We start from the raw sequence: 19,949 nt of genomic DNA on the forward strand, positions 1-19,949 counted from the left end.
AACCGGGGACCTTTCGCGTGTGAGGCGAACATGATAACCACTACACTACAGAAACTGGCACGAGATGCACACTACTGCTTTTGCAAGCAAGCGAAAGGACTTGAAGAAAGGACTGTGGTCTGCCAGCAGGGTCTGAAGACCGGGTATGGACCGATTTCAAGAAAAGAAACCGCAAGTACATGTTTCTGCCCGGTTTCGAACCGGGGACCTTTCGCGTGTTAGGCGAACGTGATAACCACTACACTACAGAAACTGGCACGGGATACACACTGCTGCTTTTGCAAGCAAGCGAAAGGACTGGGGTCTAGCACACGAGTCTGAAGAGCACGTATGGCCCGATTTCCGAAAAAAAAGCTGCTACGCTTTGCTTCTGCCCGGTTTCGAACCAGGGACCTTTCGCGTGTAAGGCGAACGTGATAACCACTACACTACAGAAACTGGCACGACTTGCACACTACTGCTTTTGCAAGCAAGTGAAAGGACTAGGGTCTAGAACGATGATTTGAAGAGCACGTATGGCCCGATTTCCGAAAAAAAAGCTGCTACGCCTTGCTTCTGCCCGGTTTCGAACCAGGAACCTTTCGCGTGTAAGGCGAACGTGATAACCACTACACTACAGAAACTGGCACGACATGTACACTACTGCTTTTGCAAGCAAGTGAAAGGTCTGGGGTCTAGAACAATGATTTGAAGAGCACGTATGGCCGATTTCAGAAACAAAAGCTGCAATGCTTTGTTTCTGCCCGGTTTCGAACCGGGGACCTTTCGCGTGTGAGGCGAACGTGATAACCACTACACTACAGAAACCGGCACGAGATGCACACTACTGCTTTTGCAAGCAAGCGAAAGGACTTGAAGAAAAGACTGTGGTCTGCAAGCAGGGTCTGAAGACCGGGTATGGACCGATTTCAAGAAAAGAAACCGCAAGTACATGTTTCTGCCCGGTTTCGAACCGGGGACCTTTCGCGTGTTAGGCGAACGAGATAACCACTACACTACAGAAACTGGCACGACATGCACGCTACTGCTTTTGCAAGCAAGTGAAAGGACTGGGGTCTAGAACGATGATTTGAAGAGCACGTATGGCCGATTTCAGAAACAAAAGCTGCAATGCTTTGTTTCTGCCCTGTTTCGAACCGGGGACCTTTCGCGTGTGAGGCGAACGTGATAACCACTACACTACAGAAACTGGCACGAGATGCACACTACTGCTTTTGCAAGCAAGCGAAAGGACTTGAAGAAAAGACTGTGGTCTGCCAGCAGGGTCTGAAGACCGGGTATGGACCAATTTCAAGAAAAGAAACCGCAAGTACATGTTTCTGCCCGGTTTCGAACCGGGGACCTTTCGCGTGTTAGGCGAACGTGATAACCACTACACTACAGAAACTGGCACGAGATACACACTGCTGCTTTTGCAAGCAAGCGAAAGGACTGGGGTCTAGCACAAGAGTCTGAAGAGCACGTATGGCCCGATTTCCGAAAAAAAAGCTGCTACGCTTTGCTTCTGCCCGGTTTCGAACCAGGGACCTTTCGCGTATAAGGCGAACGTGATAAGCACTACACTACAGAAACTGGCACGACATGCACACTACTGCTTTTGCAAGCAAGTGAAAGGACTGGGGTCTAGAACGATGATTTGAAGAGCACGTATGGCCGATTTCAGAAACAAAAGCTGCAATGCTTTGTTTCTGCCCGGTTTCGAACCGGGGGACCTCTCGCGTGTGAGGCGAATGTGATAACCACTACACTACAGAAACTGGCACGAGATGCACACTACTGCTTTTGCAAGCGAGCGAAAGGACTTGAAGAAAAGACTGTGGTCTGCCAGCAGGGTCTGAAGACCGAGTATGGACCAATTTCAAGAAAAGAAACCGCAAGTACATGTTTCTGCTCGGTTTCGAACCGGGGACCTTTCGCGTGTTAGGCGAACGTGATAACCACTACACTACAGAAACCGGCACGAAATGCACACTACTGCTTTTGCAAGCAAGCGAAAGGACTAGAAGAAAAGACTGTGGTCTGCAAGCAGGGTCTGAAGACCGGGTATGGACCGATTTCAAGAAAAGAAACCACAAGTACATGTTTCTGCCCGGTTTCGAACCGGGGACCTTTCGCGTGTTAGGCGAACGTGATAACCACTACACTACAGAAACTGGCACGAGACACACACTGCTGCTTTTGCAAGCAAGCGAAAGGACTGGGGTCTAGCACAAGAGTCTGAAGAGCACGTATGGCCCGATTTCCGAAAAAAAAGCTGCTACGCTTTGCTTCTGCCCGGTTTCGAACCAGGGACCTTTCGCGTGTAAGGCGAACGTGATAACGACTACACTACAGAAACTGGCACGAGATACACACTGCTGCTTTTGCAAGCAAGCGAAAGGACTGGGGTCTAGCACAAAAGTCTGAAGAGCACGTATGGCCCGATTTCCGAAAAAAAATCTGCTACGCTTTGCTTCTGCCCGGTTTCGAACCAGGGACCTTTCGCGTGTAAGGCGACCGTGATAACCACTACACTACAGAAACTGGCACGACATGCACACTACTGCTTTTGCAAGCAAGTGAAAGGACTGGGGTCTAGAACGATGATTTGAAGAGCACGTATGGCCGATTTCAGAAACAAAAGCTGCAATGCTTTGTTTCTGCCCGGTTTCGAACCGGGGACCTTTCGCGTGTGAGGCGAACGTGATAACCACTACACTACAGAAACTGGCACGAGATGCACACTACTGCTTTTGCAAGCAAGCGAAAGGACTTGAAGAAAAGACTGTGGTCTGCCAGCAGGGTCTGAAGACCGGGTATGGACCGATTTCAAGAATAGAAACCGCAAGTACATGTTTCTGCCCGGTTTTGAACCGGGGACCTTTCGCGTGTTAGGCGAACGTGATAACCACTACACTACAGAAACTGGCACGAGATACACACTGCTGCTTTTGCAAGCAAGCGAAAGGACTTGAAGAAAGGACTGTGGTCTGCCAGCAGGGTCTGAAGACCGGGTATGGACCGATTTCAAGAAAAGAAACCGCAAGTACATGTTTCTGCCCGGTTTCGAACCGGGGACCTTTCGCGTGTTAGGCGAACGTGATAACCACTACACTACAGAAACTGGCACGGGATACACACTGCTGCTTTTGCAAGCAAGCGAAAGGACTGGGGTCTAGCACACGAGTCTGAAGAGCACGTATGGCCCGATTTCCGAAAAAAAAGCTGCTACGCTTTGCTTCTGCCCGGTTTCGAACCAGGGACCTTTCGCGTGTAAGGCGAACGTGATAACCACTACACTACAGAAACTGGCACGACTTGCACACTACTGCTTTTGCAAGCAAGTGAAAGGACTAGGGTCTAGAACGATGATTTGAAGAGCACGTATGGCCCGATTTCCGAAAAAAAAGCTGCTACGCCTTGCTTCTGCCCGGTTTCGAACCAGGAACCTTTCGCGTGTAAGGCGAACGTGATAACCACTACACTACAGAAACTGGCACGACATGTACACTACTGCTTTTGCAAGCAAGTGAAAGGTCTGGGGTCTAGAACGATGATTTGAAGAGCACGTATGGCCGATTTCAGAAACAAAAGCGGCAATGCTTTGTTTCTGCCCGGTTTCGAACCGGGGACCTTTTGCGTGTGAGGCGAACATGATAACCACTACACTACAGAAACTGGCACGAGATGCACACTACTGCTTTTGCAAGCAAGCGAAAGGACTTGAAGAAAGGACTGTGGTCTGCCAGCAGGGTCTGAAGACCGGGTATGGACCGATTTCAAGAAAAGAAACCGCAAGTACATGTTTCTGCCCGGTTTCGAACCGGGGACCTTTCGCGTGTTAGGCGAACGTGATAACCACTACACTACAGAAACTGGCACGGGATACACACTGCTGCTTTTGCAAGCAAGCGAAAGGACTGGGGTCTAGCACACGAGTCTGAAGAGCACGTATGGCCCGATTTCCGAAAAAAAAGCTGCTACGCTTTGCTTCTGCCCGGTTTCGAACCAGGGACCTTTCGCGTGTAAGGCGAACGTGATAACCACTACACTACAGAAACTGGCACGACTTGCACACTACTGCTTTTGCAAGCAAGTGAAAGGACTAGGGTCTAGAACGATGATTTGAAGAGCACGTATGGCCCGATTTCCGAAAAAAAAGCTGCTACGCCTTGCTTCTGCCCGGTTTCGAACCAGGAACCTTTCGCGTGTAAGGCGAACGTGATAACCACTACACTACAGAAACTGGCACGACATGTACACTACTGCTTTTGCAAGCAAGTGAAAGGTCTGGGGTCTAGAACAATGATTTGAAGAGCACGTATGGCCGATTTCAGAAACAAAAGCTGCAATGCTTTGTTTCTGCCCGGTTTCGAACCGGGGACCTTTCGCGTGTGAGGCGAACGTGATAACCACTACACTACAGAAACCGGCACGAGATGCACACTACTGCTTTTGCAAGCAAGCGAAAGGACTTGAAGAAAAGACTGTGGTCTGCAAGCAGGGTCTGAAGACCGGGTATGGACCGATTTCAAGAAAAGAAACCGCAAGTACATGTTTCTGCCCGGTTTCGAACCGGGGACCTTTCGCGTGTTAGGCGAACGAGATAACCACTACACTACAGAAACTGGCACGACATGCACGCTACTGCTTTTGCAAGCAAGTGAAAGGACTGGGGTCTAGAACGATGATTTGAAGAGCACGTATGGCCGATTTCAGAAACAAAAGCTGCAATGCTTTGTTTCTGCCCTGTTTCGAACCGGGGACCTTTCGCGTGTGAGGCGAACGTGATAACCACTACACTACAGAAACTGGCACGAGATGCACACTACTGCTTTTGCAAGCAAGCGAAAGGACTTGAAGAAAAGACTGTGGTCTGCCAGCAGGGTCTGAAGACCGGGTATGGACCAATTTCAAGAAAAGAAACCGCAAGTACATGTTTCTGCCCGGTTTCGAACCGGGGACCTTTCGCGTGTTAGGCGAACGTGATAACCACTACACTACAGAAACTGGCACGAGATACACACTGCTGCTTTTGCAAGCAAGCGAAAGGACTGGGGTCTAGCACAAGAGTCTGAAGAGCACGTATGGCCCGATTTCCGAAAAAAAAGCTGCTACGCTTTGCTTCTGCCCGGTTTCGAACCAGGGACCTTTCGCGTATAAGGCGAACGTGATAAGCACTACACTACAGAAACTGGCACGACATGCACACTACTGCTTTTGCAAGCAAGTGAAAGGACTGGGGTCTAGAACGATGATTTGAAGAGCACGTATGGCCGATTTCAGAAACAAAAGCTGCAATGCTTTGTTTCTGCCCGGTTTCGAACCGGGGGACCTCTCGCGTGTGAGGCGAATGTGATAACCACTACACTACAGAAACTGGCACGAGATGCACACTACTGCTTTTGCAAGCGAGCGAAAGGACTTGAAGAAAAGACTGTGGTCTGCCAGCAGGGTCTGAAGACCGAGTATGAACCAATTTCAAGAAAAGAAACCGCAAGTACATGTTTCTGCTCGGTTTCGAACCGGGGACCTTTCGCGTGTTAGGCGAACGTGATAACCACTACACTACAGAAACCGGCACGAAATGCACACTACTGCTTTTGCAAGCAAGCGAAAGGACTAGAAGAAAAGACTGTGGTCTGCAAGCAGGGTCTGAAGACCGGGTATGGACCGATTTCAAGAAAAGAAACCACAAGTACATGTTTCTGCCCGGTTTCGAACCGGGGACCTTTCGCGTGTTAGGCGAACGTGATAACCACTACACTACAGAAACTGGCACGAGACACACACTGCTGCTTTTGCAAGCAAGCGAAAGGACTGGGGTCTAGCACAAGAGTCTGAAGAGCACGTATGGCCCGATTTCCGAAAAAAAAGCTGCTACGCTTTGCTTCTGCCCGGTTTCGAACCAGGGACCTTTCGCGTGTAAGGCGAACGTGATAACGACTACACTACAGAAACTGGCACGAGATACACACTGCTGCTTTTGCAAGCAAGCGAAAGGACTGGGGTCTAGCACAAAAGTCTGAAGAGCACGTATGGCCCGATTTCCGAAAAAAAATCTGCTACGCTTTGCTTCTGCCCGGTTTCGAACCAGGGACCTTTCGCGTGTAAGGCGACCGTGATAACCACTACACTACAGAAACTGGCACGACATGCACACTACTGCTTTTGCAAGCAAGTGAAAGGACTGGGGTCTAGAACGATGATTTGAAGAGCACGTATGGCCGATTTCAGAAACAAAAGCTGCAATGCTTTGTTTCTGCCCGGTTTCGAACCGGGGACCTTTCGCGTGTGAGGCGAACGTGATAACCACTACACTACAGAAACTGGCACGAGATGCACACTACTGCTTTTGCAAGCAAGCGAAAGGACTTGAAGAAAAGACTGTGGTCTGCCAGCAGGGTCTGAAGACCGGGTATGGACCGATTTCAAGAATAGAAACCGCAAGTACATGTTTCTGCCCGGTTTTGAACCGGGGACCTTTCGCGTGTTAGGCGAACGTGATAACCACTACACTACAGAAACTGGCACGAGATACACACTGCTGCTTTTGCAAGCAAGCGAAAGGACTGGGGTCTAGCACAAGAATCTGAAGAGCACGTATGGCCCGATTTCCGAAAAAAAAGCTGCTACGCTTTGCTTCTGCCCGGTTTCGAACCAGGGACCTTTCGCGTGTAAGGCGAACGTGATAACCACTACACTACAGAAACCGGCACGACATGCACGCTACTGCTTTTGCAAGCAAGGGAAAGGACTGGGGTCTCGAACGATGATTTGAAGAGCACGTATGGCCGATTTCAGAAACAAAAGCTGCAATGCTTTGTTTCTGCCCGGTTTCGAACAGGGGACTTTTCGCGTGTGAGGCGAACGTGATAACCACTACACTACAGAAACCGGCACGAGATGCACACTACTGCTTTTGCAAGCAAGCGAAAGGACTTGAAGAAAAGACTGTGGTCTGCCAGCAGGGTCTGAAGACCGGGTATGGACCAATTTCAAGAAAAGAAACCGCAAGTACATGTTTCTGCCCGGTTTCGAACCGGGGACCTTTCGCGTGTTAGGCGAACGTGATAACCACTACACTACAGAAACTGGCACTAGATACACACTGCTGCTTTTGCAAGCAAGCGAAAGGACTGGGGTCTAGCACAAGAGTCTGAAGAGCACGTATGGCCCGATTTCCGAAAAAAAAGCTGCTACGCTTTGCTTCTGCCCGGTTTCGAACCAGGGACCTTTCGCGTGTAAGGCGAACGTGATAACCACTACACTACAGAAACTGGCACGAGATACACCCTGCTGCTTTTGCAAGCAAGCGAAAGGACTGGGGTCTAGCACACGAGTCTGAAGAGCACGTATGGCCCGATTTCCGAAAAAAAAGCTGCTACGCTTTGCTTCTGCCCGGTTTCGAACCAGGGACCTTTCGCGTGTAAGGCGAACGTGATAACCACTACACTACAGAAACTGGCACGACTTGCACACTACTGCTTTTGCAAGCAAGTGAAAGGACTAGGGTCTAGAACGATGATTTGAAGAGCACGTATGGCCCGATTTCCGAAAAAAAAGCTGCTACGCCTTGCTTCTGCCCGGTTTCGAACCAGGAACCTTTCGCGTGTAAGGCGAACGTGATAACCACTACACTACAGAAACTGGCACGACATGTACACTACTGCTTTTGCAAGCAAGTGAAAGGTCTGGGGTCTAGAACAATGATTTGAAGAGCACGTATGGCCGATTTCAGAAACAAAAGCTGCAATGCTTTGTTTCTGCCCGGTTTCGAACCGGGGACCTTTCGCGTGTGAGGCGAACGTGATAACCACTACACTACAGAAACCGGCACGAGATGCACACTACTGCTTTTGCAAGCAAGCGAAAGGACTTGAAGAAAAGACTGTGGTCTGCAAGCAGGGTCTGAAGACCGGGTATGGACCGATTTCAAGAAAAGAAACCGCAAGTACATGTTTCTGCCCGGTTTCGAACCGGGGACCTTTCGCGTGTTAGGCGAACGAGATAACCACTACACTACAGAAACTGGCACGACATGCACGCTACTGCTTTTGCAAGCAAGTGAAAGGACTGGGGTCTAGAACGATGATTTGAAGAGCACGTATGGCCGATTTCAGAAACAAAAGCTGCAATGCTTTGTTTCTGCCCTGTTTCGAACCGGGGACCTTTCGCGTGTGAGGCGAACGTGATAACCACTACACTACAGAAACTGGCACGAGATGCACACTACTGCTTTTGCAAGCAAGCGAAAGGACTTGAAGAAAAGACTGTGGTCTGCCAGCAGGGTCTGAAGACCGGGTATGGACCAATTTCAAGAAAAGAAACCGCAAGTACATGTTTCTGCCCGGTTTCGAACCGGGGACCTTTCGCGTGTTAGGCGAACGTGATAACCACTACACTACAGAAACTGGCACGAGATACACACTGCTGCTTTTGCAAGCAAGCGAAAGGACTGGGGTCTAGCACAAGAGTCTGAAGAGCACGTATGGCCCGATTTCCGAAAAAAAAGCTGCTATGCTTTGCTTCTGCCCGGTTTCGAACCAGGGACCTTTCGCGTATAAGGCGAACGTGATAAGCACTACACTACAGAAACTGGCACGACATGCACACTACTGCTTTTGCAAGCAAGTGAAAGGACTGGGGTCTAGAACGATGATTTGAAGAGCACGTATGGCCGATTTCAGAAACAAAAGCTGCAATGCTTTGTTTCTGCCCGGTTTCGAACCGGGGGACCTCTCGCGTGTGAGGCGAATGTGATAACCACTACACTACAGAAACTGGCACGAGATGCACACTACTGCTTTTGCAAGCGAGCGAAAGGACTTGAAGAAAAGACTGTGGTCTGCCAGCAGGGTCTGAAGACCGAGTATGGACCAATTTCAAGAAAAGAAACCGCAAGTACATGTTTCTGCTCGGTTTCGAACCGGGGACCTTTCGCGTGTTAGGCGAACGTGATAACCACTACACTACAGAAACCGGCACGAAATGCACACTACTGCTTTTGCAAGCAAGCGAAAGGACTAGAAGAAAAGACTGTGGTCTGCAAGCAGGGTCTGAAGACCGGGTATGGACCGATTTCAAGAAAAGAAACCACAAGTACATGTTTCTGCCCGGTTTCGAACCGGGGACCTTTCGCGTGTTAGGCGAACGTGATAACCACTACACTACAGAAACTGGCACGAGACACACACTGCTGCTTTTGCAAGCAAGCGAAAGGACTGGGGTCTAGCACAAGAGTCTGAAGAGCACGTATGGCCCGATTTCCGAAAAAAAAGCTGCTACGCTTTGCTTCTGCCCGGTTTCGAACCAGGGACCTTTCGCGTGTAAGGCGAACGTGATAACGACTACACTACAGAAACTGGCACGAGATACACACTGCTGCTTTTGCAAGCAAGCGAAAGGACTGGGGTCTAGCACAAAAGTCTGAAGAGCACGTATGGCCCGATTTCCGAAAAAAAATCTGCTACGCTTTGCTTCTGCCCGGTTTCGAACCAGGGACCTTTCGCGTGTAAGGCGACCGTGATAACCACTACACTACAGAAACTGGCACGACATGCACACTACTGCTTTTGCAAGCAAGTGAAAGGACTGGGGTCTAGAACGATGATTTGAAGAGCACGTATGGCCGATTTCAGAAACAAAAGCTGCAATGCTTTGTTTCTGCCCGGTTTCGAACCGGGGACCTTTCGCGTGTGAGGCGAACGTGATAACCACTACACTACAGAAACTGGCACGAGATGCACACTACTGCTTTTGCAAGCAAGCGAAAGGACTTGAAGAAAAGACTGTGGTCTGCCAGCAGGGTCTGAAGACCGGGTATGGACCGATTTCAAGAATAGAAACCGCAAGTACATGTTTCTGCCCGGTTTTGAACCGGGGACCTTTCGCGTGTTAGGCGAACGTGATAACCACTACACTACAGAAACTGGCACGAGATACACACTGCTGCTTTTGCAAGCAAGCGAAAGGACTGGGGTCTAGCACAAGAATCTGAAGAGCACGTATGGCCCGATTTCCGAAAAAAAAGCTGCTACGCTTTGCTTCTGCCCGGTTTCGAACCAGGGACCTTTCGCGTGTAAGGCGAACGTGATAACCACTACACTACAGAAACTGGCACGACATGCACGCTACTGCTTTTGCAAGCAAGGGAAAGGACTGGGGTCTCGAACGATGATTTGAAGAGCACGTATGGCCGATTTCAGAAACAAAAGCTGCAATGCTTTGTTTCTGCCCGGTTTCGAACAGGGGACTTTTCGCGTGTGAGGCGAACGTGATAACCACTACACTACAGAAACCGGCACGAGATGCACACTACTGCTTTTGCAAGCAAGCGAAAGGACTTGAAGAAAAGACTGTGGTCTGCCAGCAGGGTCTGAAGACCGGGTATGGACCAATTTCAAGAAAAGAAACCGCAAGTACATGTTTCTGCCCGGTTTCGAACCGGGGACCTTTCGCGTGTTAGGCGAACGTGATAACCACTACACTACAGAAACTGGCACTAGATACACACTGCTGCTTTTGCAAGCAAGCGAAAGGACTGGGGTCTAGCACAAGAGTCTGAAGAGCACGTATGGCCCGATTTCCGAAAAAAAAGCTGCTACGCTTTGCTTCTGCCCGGTTTCGAACCAGGGACCTTTCGCGTGTAAGGCGAACGTGATAACCACTACACTACAGAAACTGGCACGAGATACACCCTGCTGCTTTTGCAAGCAAGCGAAAGGACTGGGGTCTAGCACAAAAGTCTGAAGAGCACGTATGGCCCGATTTCCGAAAAACAATCTGCTACTCTTTGCTTCTGCCCGGTTTCGAACCAGGGACCTTTCGCGTGTAAGGCGACCGTGATAACCACTACACTACAGAAACTGGCACGACATGCACACTACTGCTTTTGCAAGCAAGTGAAAGGACTGAGGTCTAGAACGATGATTTGAAGAGCACGTATGGCCGATTTCAGAAACAAAAGCTGCAATGCTTTGTTTCTGCCCGGTTTCGAATCGGGGACCTTTCGCGTGTGAGGCGAACGTGATAACCACTACACTACAGAAACCGGCACGAAATGCACACTACTGCTTTTGCAAGCAAGCGAAAGGACTAGAAGAAAAGACTGTGGTCTGCAAGCAGGGTCTGAAGACCGGGTATGGACCGATTTCAAGAAAAGAAACCACAAGTACATGTTTCTGCCCGGTTTCGAACCGGGGACCTTTCGCGTGTTAGGCGAACGTGATAACCACTACACTACAGAAACTGGCACGAGACACACACTGCTGCTTTTGCAAGCAAGCGAAAGGACTGGGGTCTAGCACAAGAGTCTGAAGAGCACGTATGGCCCGATTTCCGAAAAAAAAGCTGCTACGCTTTGCTTCTGCCCGGTTTCGAACCAGGGACCTTTCGCGTGTAAGGCGAACGTGATAACCACTACACTACAGAAACTGGCACGACATGCACGCTACTGCTTTTGCAAGCAAGTGAAAGGACTGGGGTCTAGAACGATGATTTGAAGAGCACGTATGGCCGATTTCAGAAACAAAAGCTGCAATGCTTTGTTTCTGCCCGGTTTCGAACCGGAGACCTTTCGCGTGTTAGGCGAACGTGATAACCACTACACTACAGAAACTGGCGCTAGATACACACTGCTGCTTTTGCAAGCAAGCGAAAGGACTGGGGTCTAGCACAAGAGTCTGAAGAGCACGTATGGCCCGATTTCCGAAAACAAAACTGCTACGCTTTGCTTCTACCCGGTTTCGAACCAGAGAACTTTCGCATGTAAGGCGAACGTGATAACCACTACACTACAGAAACTGGCACGACATGCACACTACTGCTTTTGCAAGCAAGCGAAAGGACTTGAAGAAAAGACTGTGGTCTGCCAGCAGGGTCTGAAGACCGGGTATGGACCGATTTCAAGAAAAGAAACCGCAAGTACATGTTTCTGCCCGGTTTCGAACCGGGGACCTTTCGCGTGTTAGGCGAACGTGATAACCACTACACTACAGAAACTGGCACGAGATACACACTGCTGCTTTTGCAAGCAAGCGAAAGGACTGGGGTCTAGCACAAGAGTCTAAAGAGCACGTATGGCCCGATTTCCGAAAAAAAAGCTGCTACGCTTTGCTTCTGCCCGGTTTCGAACCAGGGACCTTTCGCGTGTAAGGCGAACGTGATAACCACTACACTACAGAAACTGGCACGAGATACACACTTCTGCTTTTGCAAGCAAGCGAAAGGACTGGGGTCTAGCACAAGATTCTAAAGAGCACGTATGGCCCGATTTCCGAAAAAAAAGCTGCTACGCTTTGCTTCTGCCCGGTTTCGAACCAGGGACCTTTCGCGTGTAAGGCGAACGTGATAACCACTACACTACAGAAACTGGCACGAGATACACACTTCTGCTTTTGCAAGCAAGCGAAAGGACTGGGGTCTAGCACAAGAGTCTAAAGAGCACGTATGGCCCGATTTCCGAAAAAAAAGCTGCTACGCTTTGCTTCTGCCCGGTTTCGAACCAGGAACCTTTCGCGTGTAAGGCGAACTTGATAACCACTACACTACAGAAACTGGCACGACATGCACACTACTGCTTTTACAAGCAAGTGAAAGGACTGGGGTCTAGAACGATGATTTGAAGAGCACGTATGGCCGATTTCAGAAACAAAAGCTGCTACGCTTTGCTTCTGCCCGGTTTCGAACCAGGAACCTTTCGCGTGTAAGGCGAACGTGATAACCACTACACTACAGAAACTGGCACGAGAAGCACACTACTGCTTTTGCAAGCAAGCGAAAGGACTTGAAGAAAAGACTGTGGTCTGCCAGCAGGGTCTGAAAACCGGGTATGGACCGATTTCAAGAAAAGAAACCGCAAGTATATGTTTCTGCCCGGTTTCGAACCGGGGACCTTTCGCGTGTTAGGCGAACGTGATAACCACTACACTACAGAAACTGGCACGAGATACACACTGCTGCTTTTGCAAGCAAGCGAAAGGACTGGGGTCTAGCACAAGGGTCTGAAGAGCACGTATGGCCCGATTTCCGAAAAAAAAGCTGCTACGCTTTGCTTCTGCCCGGTTTCGAACCAGGGACCTTTCGCGTGTAAGGCGAACGTGATAACCTCTACACTACAGAAACTGGCACGAGATACACACTGCTGCTTTTGCAAGCAAGCGAAAGGACTGGGGTCTAGCACAAGAGTCTGAAGAGCACGTATGGCCCGATTTCCGAAAAAAAAGCTGCTACGCTTTGCTTCTGCTCGGTTTCGAACCAGGAACCTTTCGCGTGTAAGGCGAACGTGATAACCACTACACTACAGAAAATGGCACGACGTGCACACTACTGCTTTTGCAAGCAAGTGAAAGGACTGGGGTCTAGAACGATGATTTCAAGAGCGCGTATGGCCGATTTCAGAAACAAAAGCTGCAATGCTTTGTTTCTGCCCGGTTTCGAATCGGGGACCTTTCGCGTGTGAGGCGATCGTGAAAACCACTACACTACAGAAACTGGCACGAGATGAACACTACTGCTTTTGCAAGCAAGCGAAAGGACTTGAAGAAAAGACTGTGGTCTGCCAGCAGGGTCTGAAGACCGGGTATGGACCGATTTCAAGAAAAGAAACCGCAAGTACATGTTTCTGCCCGGTTTCGAACCGGGGACCTTTCGCGTGTTAGGCGAACGTGATAACCACTACACTACAGAAACTGGCACGAGATACACACTGCTGCTTTTGCAAGCAAGCGAAAGGACTGGGGTCTAGCACAACAGTCTGAAGAGCACGTATGGCCCGATTTCCGAATAAAAAGCTGCTACGCTTTGCTTCTGCCCGGTTTCGAACCAGGGACCTTTCACGTGTAAGGCGAACATGATAACCACTACACTACAGAAACTGGCACGACATGCACGCTACTGCTTTTGCAAGCAAGTGAAAGGACTGGGGTCTAGAACGATGAGTTGAAGAGCACGTATGGCCGATTTCAGAAACAAAAGCTGCAATGCTTTGTTTCTGCCCGGTTTCGAACCAGGGACCTTTCACGTGTAAGGCGAACATGATAACCACTACACTACAGAAACTGGCACGACATGCACGCTACTGCTTTTGCAAGCAAGTGAAAGGACTGGGGTCTAGAACGATGAGTTGAAGAGCACGTATGGCCGATTTCAGAAACAAAAGCTGCAATGCTTTGTTTCTGCCCGGTTTCGAACCAGGGACCTTTCGCGTGTGAGGCGAACGTGATAACCACTACACTATAGAAACTGGCACGAGATGCACACTACTGCTTTTGCAAGCAAGCGAAAGGACTTGAAGAAAAGACTGTGGTCTGCCAGCAGGGTCTGAAGACCGGGTATGGACCAATTTCAAGAAAAGAAACCGCAAGTACATGTTTCTGCTCGGTTTCGAACCGGAGACCTTTCGCGTGTTAGGCGAACGTGATAACCACTACACTACAGAAACTGGCACGAGATACACACTGCTGCTTTTGCAAGCAAGCGAAAGGACTGGGGTCTAGCACAAGGGTCTGAAGAGCACGTATGGCCCGATTTCCGAAAAAAAAGCTGCTACGCTTTGCTTCTGCCCGGTTTCGAAGCAGGGACCTTTCGCGTGTAAGGCGAACGTGATAACCTCTACACTACAGAAACTGGCACGAGATACACACTGCTGCTTTTGCAAGCAAGCGAAAGGACTGGGGTCTAGCACAAGAGTCTGAAGAGCACGTATGGCCCGATTTCCGAAAAAAAAGCTGCAACGCTTTGCTTCTGCCTGGTTTCGAACCAGGGACCTTTCACGTGTAAGGCGAACGTGATAACCACTACACTACAGAAACTGGCACGACATGCACGCTACTGCTTTTGCAAGCAAGTGAAAGGACTGGGGTCTAGAACGATGATTTGAAGAGCACGTATGGCCGATTTCAGAAACAAAAGCTGCAATGCTTTGTTTCTGCCCTGTTTCGAACCGGGGACCTTTCGCGTGTGAGGCGAACGTGATAACCACTACACTACAGAAACTGGCACAAGATGCACACTACTGCTTTTGCAAGCAAGCGAAAGGACTTGAAGAAAAGACTGTGGTCTGCCAGCAGGGTCTGAAGACCGGGTATGGACCAATTTCAAGAAAAGAAACCGCAAGTACATGTTTCTGCCCGGTTTCGAACCGGGGACCTTTCGCGTGTTAGGCGAACGTGATAACCACTACACTACAGAAACTGGCACTAGATACACACTGCTGCTTTTGCAAGCAAGCGAAAGGACTGGGGTCTAGCACAAGAGTCTGAAAAGCACGTATGGCCCGATTTCCGAAAACAAAACTGCTACGCTTTGCTTCTACCCGGTTTCGAACCAGGGAACTTTCGCATGTAAGGCGAACGTGATAACCACTACACTACAGAAACTGGCACGACATGCACACTACTGCTTTTGCAAGCAAGTGAAAGGACTGGGGTCTAGAACGATGATTTGAAGAGCACGTATGGCCGATTTCAGAAACAAAAGCTGCAATGCTTTGTTTCTGCCCGGTTTCGAACCGGGGACCTTTCGCGTGTTAGGCGAACGTGATAACCACTACACTACAGAAACTGGCACGAGATACACACTGCTGCTTTTGCAAGCAAGCGAAAGGACTGGGGTCTAGCACAAGAGTCTGAAGAGCACGTATGGCCCGATTTCCGAAAAAAAAGCTGCTACGCTTTGCTTCTGCCCGGTTTCGAACCAGGGACCTTTCGCGTGTAAGGCGAACGTGATAAGCACTACACTACAGAAACTGGCACGACATGCACACTACTGCTTTTGCAAGCAAGTGAAAGGACTGGGGTCTAGAACGATGATTTGAAGAGCACGTATGGCCGATTTCAGAAACAAAAGCTGCAATGCTTTGTTTCTGCCCGGTTTCGAACCGGGGGACCTCTCGCGTGTGAGGCGAACGTGATAACCACTACACTACAGAAACTGGCACGAGATGCACACTACTGCTTTTGCAAGCAAGCGAAAGGACTTGAAGAAAAGACTGTGGTCTGCCAGCAGGGTCTGAAGACCGAGTATGGATCAATTTCAAGAAAAGAAACCGCAAGTACATGTTTCTGCTCGGTTTCGAACCGGGGACCTTTCGCGTGTTAGGCGAACGTGATAACCACTACACTACAGAAACTAGCACGAGAAACACACTGCTGCTTTTGCAAGCAAGCGAAAGGACTGGGGTCTAGCACAAGATTCTGAAGAGCACGTATGGCCCGATTTCCGAAAAAAAAGCTGCTACGCTTTGCTTCTGCCCGGTTTCGAACCAGGGACCTTTCGCGTGTAAGGCGAACGTGATAACGACTACACTACAGAAACTGGCACGAGATACACACTGCTGCTTTTGCAAGCAAGCGAAAGGACTGGGGTCTAGCACAAAAGTCTGAAGAGCACGTATGGCCCGATTTCCGAAAAAAAATCTGCTACGCTTTGCTTCTGCCCGGTTTCGAACCAGGGACCTTTCGCGTGTAAGGCGACCGTGATAACCACTGCACTACAGAAACTGGCACGACATGCACACTACTGCTTTTGCAAGCAAGTGAAAGGACTGGGGTCTAGAACGATGATTTGAAGAGCACGTATGGCCGATTTCAGAAACAAAAGCTGCAATGCTTTGTTTCTGCCCGGTTTCGAACCGGGGACCTTTCGCGAGTGAGGCGAACGTGATAACCACTACACTACAGAAACTGGCACGAGATGCACACTACTGCTTTTGCAAGCAAGCGAAAGGACTTGAAGAAAAGACTGTGGTCTGCCAGCAGGGTCTGAAGACCGGGTATGGACCGATTTCAAGAATAGAAACCGCAAGTACATGTTTCTGCCCGGTTTCGAACCGGGGACCTTTCGCGTGTTAGGCGAACGTGATAACCACTACACTACAGAAACTGGCACGAGATACACACTGCTGCTTTTGCAAGCAAGCGAAAGGACTGGGGTCTAGCACATGAATCTGAAGAGCACGTATGGCCCGATTTCCGAAAAAAAAGCTGCTACGCTTTGCTTCTGCCCGGTTTCGAACCAGGGACCTTTCGTGTGTAAGGCGAACGTGATAACCACTACACTACAGAAACTGGCACGACATACACACTACTGCTTTTGCAAGCAAGGGAAAGGACTGGGGTCTCGAACGATGATTTGAAGAGCACGTATGGCCGATTTCAGAAACAAAAGCTGCAATGCTTTGTTTCTGCCCGGTTTCGAACAGGGGACTTTTCGCGTGTGAGGCGAACGTGATAACCACTACACTACAGAAACCGGCACGAGATGCACACTACTGCTTTTGCAAGCAAGCGAAAGGACTAGAAGAAAAGACTGTGGTCTGCAAGCAGGGTCTGAAGACCGGGTATGGACCGATTTCAAGAAAAGAAACCGCAAGTACATGTTTCTGCCCGGTTTCGAACCGGGGACCTTTCGCGTGTTAGGCGAACGTGATAACCACTACACTACAGAAACTGGCGCTAGATACACACTGCTGCTTTTGCAAGCAAGCGAAAGGACTGGGGTCTAGCACAAGAGTCTGAAGAGCACGTATGGCCCGATTTCCGAAAACAAAACTGCTACGCTTTGCTTCTACCCGGTTTCGAACCAGAGAACTTTCGCATGTAAGGCGAACGTGATAACCACTACACTACAGAAACTGGCACGACATGCAAACTACTGCTTTTGCAAGCAAGCGAAAGGACTTGAAGAAAAGACTGTGGTCTGCCAGCAGGGTTTGAAGACCGGGTATGGACCGATTTCAAGAAAAGAAACCGCAAGTACATGTTTCTGCCCGGTTTCGAACCGGGGACTTTTCGCGTGTTAGGCGAACGTGATAACCACTACACTACAGAAACTGGCACGAGATACACACTGCTGCTTTTGCAAGCAAGCGAAAGGACTGGGGTCTAGCACAAGAGTCTAAAGAGCACGTATGGCCCGATTTCCGAAAAAAAAACTGCTACGCTTTGCTTCTGCCCGGTTTCGAACCAGGGACCTTTCGCGTGTAAGGCGAACGAGATAACCACTACACTACAGAAACTGGCACGAGATACACACTGCTGCTTTTGCAAGCAAGCGAAAGGACTGGGGTCTAGCACAAGAGTCTAAAGAGCACGTATGGCCCGATTTCCGAAAAAAAAGCTGCTACGCTTTGCTTCTGCCCGGTTTCGGGCCAGGAACCTTTCGCGTGTAAGGCGAACTTGATAACCACTACACTACAGAAACTGGCACGACATGCACACTACTGCTTTTACAAGCAAGTGAAAGGACTGGGGTCTAGAACGATGATTTGAAGAGCACGTATGGCCGATTTCAGAAACAAAAGCTGCAATGCTTTGTTTCTGCCCGGTTTCGAACCGGGGACCTTTCGCGTGTGAGGCGAACGTGATAACCACTACACTACAGAAACTGGCACGAGAAGCACACTACTGCTTTTGCAAGCAAGCGAAAGGACTTGAAGAAAAGACTGTGGTCTGCCAGCAGGGTCTGAAAACCGGGTATGGACCGATTTCAAGAAAAGAAACCACAAGTATATGTTTCTGCCCGGTTTCGAACCGGGGAACTTTCGCGTGTTAGGCGAACGTGATAACCACTACACTACAGAAACTGGCACGAGATACACACTGCTGCTTTTGCAAGCAAGCGAAAGGACTGGGGTCTAGCACAAGGGTCTGAAGAGCACGTATGGCCCGATTTCCGAAAAAAAAGCTGCTACGCTTTGCTTCTGCCCGGTTTCGAACCAGGGACCTTTCGCGTGTAAGGCGAACGTGATAACCTCTACACTACAGAAACTGGCACGAGATACACACTGCTGCTTTTGCAAGCAAGCGAAAGGACTGGGGTCTAGCACAAGAGTCTGAAGAGCACGTATGGCCCAATTTCCGAAAAAAAAGCTGCTACGCTTTGCTTCTGCTCGGTTTCGAACCAGGAACCTTTCACGTGTAAGGCGAACGTGATAACCACTACACTACAGAAACTGGCACGACATGCACACTACTGCTTTTGCAAGCAAGTGAAAGGACTGGGGTCTAGAACGATGATTTGAAGAGCACGTATGGCCGATTTCAGAAACAAAAGCTGCAATGCTTTGTTTCTGCCCGGTTTCGAATCGGGGACCTTTCGCGTGTGAGGCGAACGTGATAACCACTACACTACAGAAACTGGCACGAGATGAACACTACTGCTTTTGCAAGCAAGCGAAAGGACTTGAAGAAAAGACTGTGGTCTGCCAGCAGGGTCTGAAGACCGGGTATGGACCGATTTCAAGAAAAGAAACCGCAAGTACATGTTTCTGCCCGGTTTCGAACCGGGGACCTTTCGCGTGTTAGGCGAACGTGATAACCACTACACTACAGAAACTGGCACGAGATACACACTGCTGCTTTTGCAAGCAAGCGAAAGGACTGGGGTCTAGCACAACAGTCTGAAGAGCACGTATGGCCCGATTTCCGAATAAAAAGCTGCTACGCTTTGCTTCTGCCCGGTTTCGAACCAGGGACCTTTCACGTGTAAGGCGAACATGATAACCACTACACTACAGAAACTGGCACGACATGCACACTACTGCTTTTGCAAGCAAGTGAAAGGACTGGGGTCTAGAACGATGAGTTGAAGAACACGTATGGCCGATTTCAGAAACAAAAGCTGCAATGCTTTGTTTCTGCCCGGTTTCGAACCGGGGACCTTTCGCGTGTGAGGTGAACGTGATAACCACTACACTATAGAAACTGGCACGAGATGCACACTACTGCTTTTGCAAGCAAGCGAAAGGACTTGAAGAAAAGACTGTGGTCTGCCAGCAGGGTCTGAAGACCGGGTATGGACCAATTTCAAGAAAAGAAACCGCAAGTACATGTTTCTGCCCGGTTTCGAACCGGGGACCTTTCGCGTGTTAGGCGAACGTGATAACCACTACACTACAGAAACTGGCACGAGATACACACTGCTGCTTTTGCAAGCAAGCGAAAGGACTGGGGTCTAGCACAAGGGTC

The 19,949-nt window shown here is 49.5% G+C and overlaps 68 non-coding genes across 68 annotated transcripts in view; all 68 read right to left on the reverse strand.

Moving 5' to 3' along the window:
- The window catches only part of TRNAV-CAC (transfer RNA valine (anticodon CAC)), a 73-nt gene extending 18 nt beyond the window's left edge, over positions 1-55 (reverse strand). Inside the window, exon 1 of the tRNA in view lies at positions 1-55. This exon is cut by the window's left edge and continues 18 nt beyond it. This is a non-coding gene — a tRNA (tRNA-Val).
- A 125-nt stretch (positions 56-180) lies between these two features.
- TRNAV-AAC (transfer RNA valine (anticodon AAC)) lies at positions 181-253 on the reverse strand. Its single transcript has one exon. It is a non-coding gene; the product is annotated as a tRNA-Val (tRNA).
- A 112-nt stretch (positions 254-365) lies between these two features.
- Positions 366-438, reverse strand: TRNAV-UAC (transfer RNA valine (anticodon UAC)). Its single transcript has one exon. It is a non-coding gene; the product is annotated as a tRNA-Val (tRNA).
- Positions 439-550: 112 nt separating this feature from the next.
- Positions 551-623, reverse strand: TRNAV-UAC (transfer RNA valine (anticodon UAC)). Its single transcript has one exon. It is a non-coding gene; the product is annotated as a tRNA-Val (tRNA).
- A 111-nt stretch (positions 624-734) lies between these two features.
- On the reverse strand, positions 735-807 carry TRNAV-CAC (transfer RNA valine (anticodon CAC)). Its single transcript has one exon. It is a non-coding gene; the product is annotated as a tRNA-Val (tRNA).
- Positions 808-1,116: 309 nt separating this feature from the next.
- Positions 1,117-1,189, reverse strand: TRNAV-CAC (transfer RNA valine (anticodon CAC)). Its single transcript has one exon. It is a non-coding gene; the product is annotated as a tRNA-Val (tRNA).
- A 125-nt stretch (positions 1,190-1,314) lies between these two features.
- TRNAV-AAC (transfer RNA valine (anticodon AAC)) lies at positions 1,315-1,387 on the reverse strand. Its single transcript has one exon. It is a non-coding gene; the product is annotated as a tRNA-Val (tRNA).
- Positions 1,388-1,499: 112 nt separating this feature from the next.
- Positions 1,500-1,572, reverse strand: TRNAI-UAU (transfer RNA isoleucine (anticodon UAU)). The gene has a single exon. It is a non-coding gene; the product is annotated as a tRNA-Ile (tRNA).
- Positions 1,573-2,080: 508 nt separating this feature from the next.
- On the reverse strand, positions 2,081-2,153 carry TRNAV-AAC (transfer RNA valine (anticodon AAC)). The gene has a single exon. It is a non-coding gene; the product is annotated as a tRNA-Val (tRNA).
- Positions 2,154-2,634: 481 nt separating this feature from the next.
- TRNAV-CAC (transfer RNA valine (anticodon CAC)) lies at positions 2,635-2,707 on the reverse strand. The gene has a single exon. It is a non-coding gene; the product is annotated as a tRNA-Val (tRNA).
- A 125-nt stretch (positions 2,708-2,832) lies between these two features.
- TRNAV-AAC (transfer RNA valine (anticodon AAC)) lies at positions 2,833-2,905 on the reverse strand. The gene has a single exon. It is a non-coding gene; the product is annotated as a tRNA-Val (tRNA).
- Positions 2,906-3,030: 125 nt separating this feature from the next.
- On the reverse strand, positions 3,031-3,103 carry TRNAV-AAC (transfer RNA valine (anticodon AAC)). Its single transcript has one exon. It is a non-coding gene; the product is annotated as a tRNA-Val (tRNA).
- Positions 3,104-3,215: 112 nt separating this feature from the next.
- TRNAV-UAC (transfer RNA valine (anticodon UAC)) lies at positions 3,216-3,288 on the reverse strand. The gene has a single exon. It is a non-coding gene; the product is annotated as a tRNA-Val (tRNA).
- Positions 3,289-3,400: 112 nt separating this feature from the next.
- On the reverse strand, positions 3,401-3,473 carry TRNAV-UAC (transfer RNA valine (anticodon UAC)). The gene has a single exon. It is a non-coding gene; the product is annotated as a tRNA-Val (tRNA).
- A 309-nt stretch (positions 3,474-3,782) lies between these two features.
- Positions 3,783-3,855, reverse strand: TRNAV-AAC (transfer RNA valine (anticodon AAC)). Its single transcript has one exon. It is a non-coding gene; the product is annotated as a tRNA-Val (tRNA).
- Positions 3,856-3,967: 112 nt separating this feature from the next.
- Positions 3,968-4,040, reverse strand: TRNAV-UAC (transfer RNA valine (anticodon UAC)). Its single transcript has one exon. It is a non-coding gene; the product is annotated as a tRNA-Val (tRNA).
- A 112-nt stretch (positions 4,041-4,152) lies between these two features.
- On the reverse strand, positions 4,153-4,225 carry TRNAV-UAC (transfer RNA valine (anticodon UAC)). Its single transcript has one exon. It is a non-coding gene; the product is annotated as a tRNA-Val (tRNA).
- A 111-nt stretch (positions 4,226-4,336) lies between these two features.
- Positions 4,337-4,409, reverse strand: TRNAV-CAC (transfer RNA valine (anticodon CAC)). Its single transcript has one exon. It is a non-coding gene; the product is annotated as a tRNA-Val (tRNA).
- Positions 4,410-4,718: 309 nt separating this feature from the next.
- On the reverse strand, positions 4,719-4,791 carry TRNAV-CAC (transfer RNA valine (anticodon CAC)). The gene has a single exon. It is a non-coding gene; the product is annotated as a tRNA-Val (tRNA).
- A 125-nt stretch (positions 4,792-4,916) lies between these two features.
- Positions 4,917-4,989, reverse strand: TRNAV-AAC (transfer RNA valine (anticodon AAC)). The gene has a single exon. It is a non-coding gene; the product is annotated as a tRNA-Val (tRNA).
- Positions 4,990-5,101: 112 nt separating this feature from the next.
- TRNAI-UAU (transfer RNA isoleucine (anticodon UAU)) lies at positions 5,102-5,174 on the reverse strand. Its single transcript has one exon. It is a non-coding gene; the product is annotated as a tRNA-Ile (tRNA).
- Positions 5,175-5,682: 508 nt separating this feature from the next.
- On the reverse strand, positions 5,683-5,755 carry TRNAV-AAC (transfer RNA valine (anticodon AAC)). Its single transcript has one exon. It is a non-coding gene; the product is annotated as a tRNA-Val (tRNA).
- A 481-nt stretch (positions 5,756-6,236) lies between these two features.
- On the reverse strand, positions 6,237-6,309 carry TRNAV-CAC (transfer RNA valine (anticodon CAC)). The gene has a single exon. It is a non-coding gene; the product is annotated as a tRNA-Val (tRNA).
- Positions 6,310-6,434: 125 nt separating this feature from the next.
- TRNAV-AAC (transfer RNA valine (anticodon AAC)) lies at positions 6,435-6,507 on the reverse strand. Its single transcript has one exon. It is a non-coding gene; the product is annotated as a tRNA-Val (tRNA).
- Positions 6,508-6,619: 112 nt separating this feature from the next.
- TRNAV-UAC (transfer RNA valine (anticodon UAC)) lies at positions 6,620-6,692 on the reverse strand. The gene has a single exon. It is a non-coding gene; the product is annotated as a tRNA-Val (tRNA).
- A 309-nt stretch (positions 6,693-7,001) lies between these two features.
- Positions 7,002-7,074, reverse strand: TRNAV-AAC (transfer RNA valine (anticodon AAC)). Its single transcript has one exon. It is a non-coding gene; the product is annotated as a tRNA-Val (tRNA).
- Positions 7,075-7,186: 112 nt separating this feature from the next.
- On the reverse strand, positions 7,187-7,259 carry TRNAV-UAC (transfer RNA valine (anticodon UAC)). The gene has a single exon. It is a non-coding gene; the product is annotated as a tRNA-Val (tRNA).
- Positions 7,260-7,371: 112 nt separating this feature from the next.
- TRNAV-UAC (transfer RNA valine (anticodon UAC)) lies at positions 7,372-7,444 on the reverse strand. Its single transcript has one exon. It is a non-coding gene; the product is annotated as a tRNA-Val (tRNA).
- Positions 7,445-7,556: 112 nt separating this feature from the next.
- Positions 7,557-7,629, reverse strand: TRNAV-UAC (transfer RNA valine (anticodon UAC)). The gene has a single exon. It is a non-coding gene; the product is annotated as a tRNA-Val (tRNA).
- Positions 7,630-7,740: 111 nt separating this feature from the next.
- TRNAV-CAC (transfer RNA valine (anticodon CAC)) lies at positions 7,741-7,813 on the reverse strand. Its single transcript has one exon. It is a non-coding gene; the product is annotated as a tRNA-Val (tRNA).
- Positions 7,814-8,122: 309 nt separating this feature from the next.
- TRNAV-CAC (transfer RNA valine (anticodon CAC)) lies at positions 8,123-8,195 on the reverse strand. The gene has a single exon. It is a non-coding gene; the product is annotated as a tRNA-Val (tRNA).
- Positions 8,196-8,320: 125 nt separating this feature from the next.
- Positions 8,321-8,393, reverse strand: TRNAV-AAC (transfer RNA valine (anticodon AAC)). Its single transcript has one exon. It is a non-coding gene; the product is annotated as a tRNA-Val (tRNA).
- Positions 8,394-8,505: 112 nt separating this feature from the next.
- Positions 8,506-8,578, reverse strand: TRNAI-UAU (transfer RNA isoleucine (anticodon UAU)). The gene has a single exon. It is a non-coding gene; the product is annotated as a tRNA-Ile (tRNA).
- Positions 8,579-9,086: 508 nt separating this feature from the next.
- TRNAV-AAC (transfer RNA valine (anticodon AAC)) lies at positions 9,087-9,159 on the reverse strand. Its single transcript has one exon. It is a non-coding gene; the product is annotated as a tRNA-Val (tRNA).
- A 481-nt stretch (positions 9,160-9,640) lies between these two features.
- On the reverse strand, positions 9,641-9,713 carry TRNAV-CAC (transfer RNA valine (anticodon CAC)). The gene has a single exon. It is a non-coding gene; the product is annotated as a tRNA-Val (tRNA).
- A 125-nt stretch (positions 9,714-9,838) lies between these two features.
- Positions 9,839-9,911, reverse strand: TRNAV-AAC (transfer RNA valine (anticodon AAC)). Its single transcript has one exon. It is a non-coding gene; the product is annotated as a tRNA-Val (tRNA).
- A 112-nt stretch (positions 9,912-10,023) lies between these two features.
- TRNAV-UAC (transfer RNA valine (anticodon UAC)) lies at positions 10,024-10,096 on the reverse strand. The gene has a single exon. It is a non-coding gene; the product is annotated as a tRNA-Val (tRNA).
- A 309-nt stretch (positions 10,097-10,405) lies between these two features.
- Positions 10,406-10,478, reverse strand: TRNAV-AAC (transfer RNA valine (anticodon AAC)). Its single transcript has one exon. It is a non-coding gene; the product is annotated as a tRNA-Val (tRNA).
- Positions 10,479-10,590: 112 nt separating this feature from the next.
- On the reverse strand, positions 10,591-10,663 carry TRNAV-UAC (transfer RNA valine (anticodon UAC)). The gene has a single exon. It is a non-coding gene; the product is annotated as a tRNA-Val (tRNA).
- Positions 10,664-11,157: 494 nt separating this feature from the next.
- On the reverse strand, positions 11,158-11,230 carry TRNAV-AAC (transfer RNA valine (anticodon AAC)). The gene has a single exon. It is a non-coding gene; the product is annotated as a tRNA-Val (tRNA).
- A 112-nt stretch (positions 11,231-11,342) lies between these two features.
- TRNAV-UAC (transfer RNA valine (anticodon UAC)) lies at positions 11,343-11,415 on the reverse strand. The gene has a single exon. It is a non-coding gene; the product is annotated as a tRNA-Val (tRNA).
- Positions 11,416-11,526: 111 nt separating this feature from the next.
- TRNAV-AAC (transfer RNA valine (anticodon AAC)) lies at positions 11,527-11,599 on the reverse strand. The gene has a single exon. It is a non-coding gene; the product is annotated as a tRNA-Val (tRNA).
- Positions 11,600-11,909: 310 nt separating this feature from the next.
- On the reverse strand, positions 11,910-11,982 carry TRNAV-AAC (transfer RNA valine (anticodon AAC)). Its single transcript has one exon. It is a non-coding gene; the product is annotated as a tRNA-Val (tRNA).
- Positions 11,983-12,094: 112 nt separating this feature from the next.
- Positions 12,095-12,167, reverse strand: TRNAV-UAC (transfer RNA valine (anticodon UAC)). Its single transcript has one exon. It is a non-coding gene; the product is annotated as a tRNA-Val (tRNA).
- Positions 12,168-12,279: 112 nt separating this feature from the next.
- Positions 12,280-12,352, reverse strand: TRNAV-UAC (transfer RNA valine (anticodon UAC)). The gene has a single exon. It is a non-coding gene; the product is annotated as a tRNA-Val (tRNA).
- Positions 12,353-12,648: 296 nt separating this feature from the next.
- Positions 12,649-12,721, reverse strand: TRNAV-UAC (transfer RNA valine (anticodon UAC)). Its single transcript has one exon. It is a non-coding gene; the product is annotated as a tRNA-Val (tRNA).
- Positions 12,722-12,846: 125 nt separating this feature from the next.
- TRNAV-AAC (transfer RNA valine (anticodon AAC)) lies at positions 12,847-12,919 on the reverse strand. The gene has a single exon. It is a non-coding gene; the product is annotated as a tRNA-Val (tRNA).
- Positions 12,920-13,031: 112 nt separating this feature from the next.
- Positions 13,032-13,104, reverse strand: TRNAV-UAC (transfer RNA valine (anticodon UAC)). Its single transcript has one exon. It is a non-coding gene; the product is annotated as a tRNA-Val (tRNA).
- A 494-nt stretch (positions 13,105-13,598) lies between these two features.
- On the reverse strand, positions 13,599-13,671 carry TRNAV-AAC (transfer RNA valine (anticodon AAC)). The gene has a single exon. It is a non-coding gene; the product is annotated as a tRNA-Val (tRNA).
- Positions 13,672-13,783: 112 nt separating this feature from the next.
- TRNAV-UAC (transfer RNA valine (anticodon UAC)) lies at positions 13,784-13,856 on the reverse strand. Its single transcript has one exon. It is a non-coding gene; the product is annotated as a tRNA-Val (tRNA).
- Positions 13,857-13,967: 111 nt separating this feature from the next.
- Positions 13,968-14,040, reverse strand: TRNAV-UAC (transfer RNA valine (anticodon UAC)). Its single transcript has one exon. It is a non-coding gene; the product is annotated as a tRNA-Val (tRNA).
- Positions 14,041-14,151: 111 nt separating this feature from the next.
- TRNAV-CAC (transfer RNA valine (anticodon CAC)) lies at positions 14,152-14,224 on the reverse strand. Its single transcript has one exon. It is a non-coding gene; the product is annotated as a tRNA-Val (tRNA).
- Positions 14,225-14,719: 495 nt separating this feature from the next.
- On the reverse strand, positions 14,720-14,792 carry TRNAV-UAC (transfer RNA valine (anticodon UAC)). Its single transcript has one exon. It is a non-coding gene; the product is annotated as a tRNA-Val (tRNA).
- Positions 14,793-14,903: 111 nt separating this feature from the next.
- TRNAV-CAC (transfer RNA valine (anticodon CAC)) lies at positions 14,904-14,976 on the reverse strand. The gene has a single exon. It is a non-coding gene; the product is annotated as a tRNA-Val (tRNA).
- Positions 14,977-15,101: 125 nt separating this feature from the next.
- Positions 15,102-15,174, reverse strand: TRNAV-AAC (transfer RNA valine (anticodon AAC)). The gene has a single exon. It is a non-coding gene; the product is annotated as a tRNA-Val (tRNA).
- A 296-nt stretch (positions 15,175-15,470) lies between these two features.
- Positions 15,471-15,543, reverse strand: TRNAV-AAC (transfer RNA valine (anticodon AAC)). The gene has a single exon. It is a non-coding gene; the product is annotated as a tRNA-Val (tRNA).
- A 296-nt stretch (positions 15,544-15,839) lies between these two features.
- TRNAV-CAC (transfer RNA valine (anticodon CAC)) lies at positions 15,840-15,913 on the reverse strand. The gene has a single exon. It is a non-coding gene; the product is annotated as a tRNA-Val (tRNA).
- Positions 15,914-16,592: 679 nt separating this feature from the next.
- On the reverse strand, positions 16,593-16,665 carry TRNAV-CAC (transfer RNA valine (anticodon CAC)). The gene has a single exon. It is a non-coding gene; the product is annotated as a tRNA-Val (tRNA).
- A 125-nt stretch (positions 16,666-16,790) lies between these two features.
- TRNAV-AAC (transfer RNA valine (anticodon AAC)) lies at positions 16,791-16,863 on the reverse strand. Its single transcript has one exon. It is a non-coding gene; the product is annotated as a tRNA-Val (tRNA).
- Positions 16,864-16,975: 112 nt separating this feature from the next.
- TRNAV-UAC (transfer RNA valine (anticodon UAC)) lies at positions 16,976-17,048 on the reverse strand. The gene has a single exon. It is a non-coding gene; the product is annotated as a tRNA-Val (tRNA).
- Positions 17,049-17,357: 309 nt separating this feature from the next.
- TRNAV-AAC (transfer RNA valine (anticodon AAC)) lies at positions 17,358-17,430 on the reverse strand. The gene has a single exon. It is a non-coding gene; the product is annotated as a tRNA-Val (tRNA).
- Positions 17,431-17,740: 310 nt separating this feature from the next.
- On the reverse strand, positions 17,741-17,813 carry TRNAV-AAC (transfer RNA valine (anticodon AAC)). The gene has a single exon. It is a non-coding gene; the product is annotated as a tRNA-Val (tRNA).
- A 481-nt stretch (positions 17,814-18,294) lies between these two features.
- Positions 18,295-18,367, reverse strand: TRNAV-CAC (transfer RNA valine (anticodon CAC)). Its single transcript has one exon. It is a non-coding gene; the product is annotated as a tRNA-Val (tRNA).
- A 125-nt stretch (positions 18,368-18,492) lies between these two features.
- Positions 18,493-18,565, reverse strand: TRNAV-AAC (transfer RNA valine (anticodon AAC)). Its single transcript has one exon. It is a non-coding gene; the product is annotated as a tRNA-Val (tRNA).
- A 112-nt stretch (positions 18,566-18,677) lies between these two features.
- On the reverse strand, positions 18,678-18,750 carry TRNAV-UAC (transfer RNA valine (anticodon UAC)). The gene has a single exon. It is a non-coding gene; the product is annotated as a tRNA-Val (tRNA).
- Positions 18,751-19,244: 494 nt separating this feature from the next.
- On the reverse strand, positions 19,245-19,317 carry TRNAV-AAC (transfer RNA valine (anticodon AAC)). Its single transcript has one exon. It is a non-coding gene; the product is annotated as a tRNA-Val (tRNA).
- A 112-nt stretch (positions 19,318-19,429) lies between these two features.
- TRNAV-UAC (transfer RNA valine (anticodon UAC)) lies at positions 19,430-19,502 on the reverse strand. The gene has a single exon. It is a non-coding gene; the product is annotated as a tRNA-Val (tRNA).
- Positions 19,503-19,811: 309 nt separating this feature from the next.
- TRNAV-AAC (transfer RNA valine (anticodon AAC)) lies at positions 19,812-19,884 on the reverse strand. The gene has a single exon. It is a non-coding gene; the product is annotated as a tRNA-Val (tRNA).
- Positions 19,885-19,949: the final 65 nt, after the last annotated feature.

This window comes from Leptodactylus fuscus, chromosome 1 (assembly GCF_031893055.1).
Source record: "Leptodactylus fuscus isolate aLepFus1 chromosome 1, aLepFus1.hap2, whole genome shotgun sequence".
Classification (NCBI taxonomy): Eukaryota; Metazoa; Chordata; class Amphibia; order Anura; family Leptodactylidae; genus Leptodactylus; species Leptodactylus fuscus.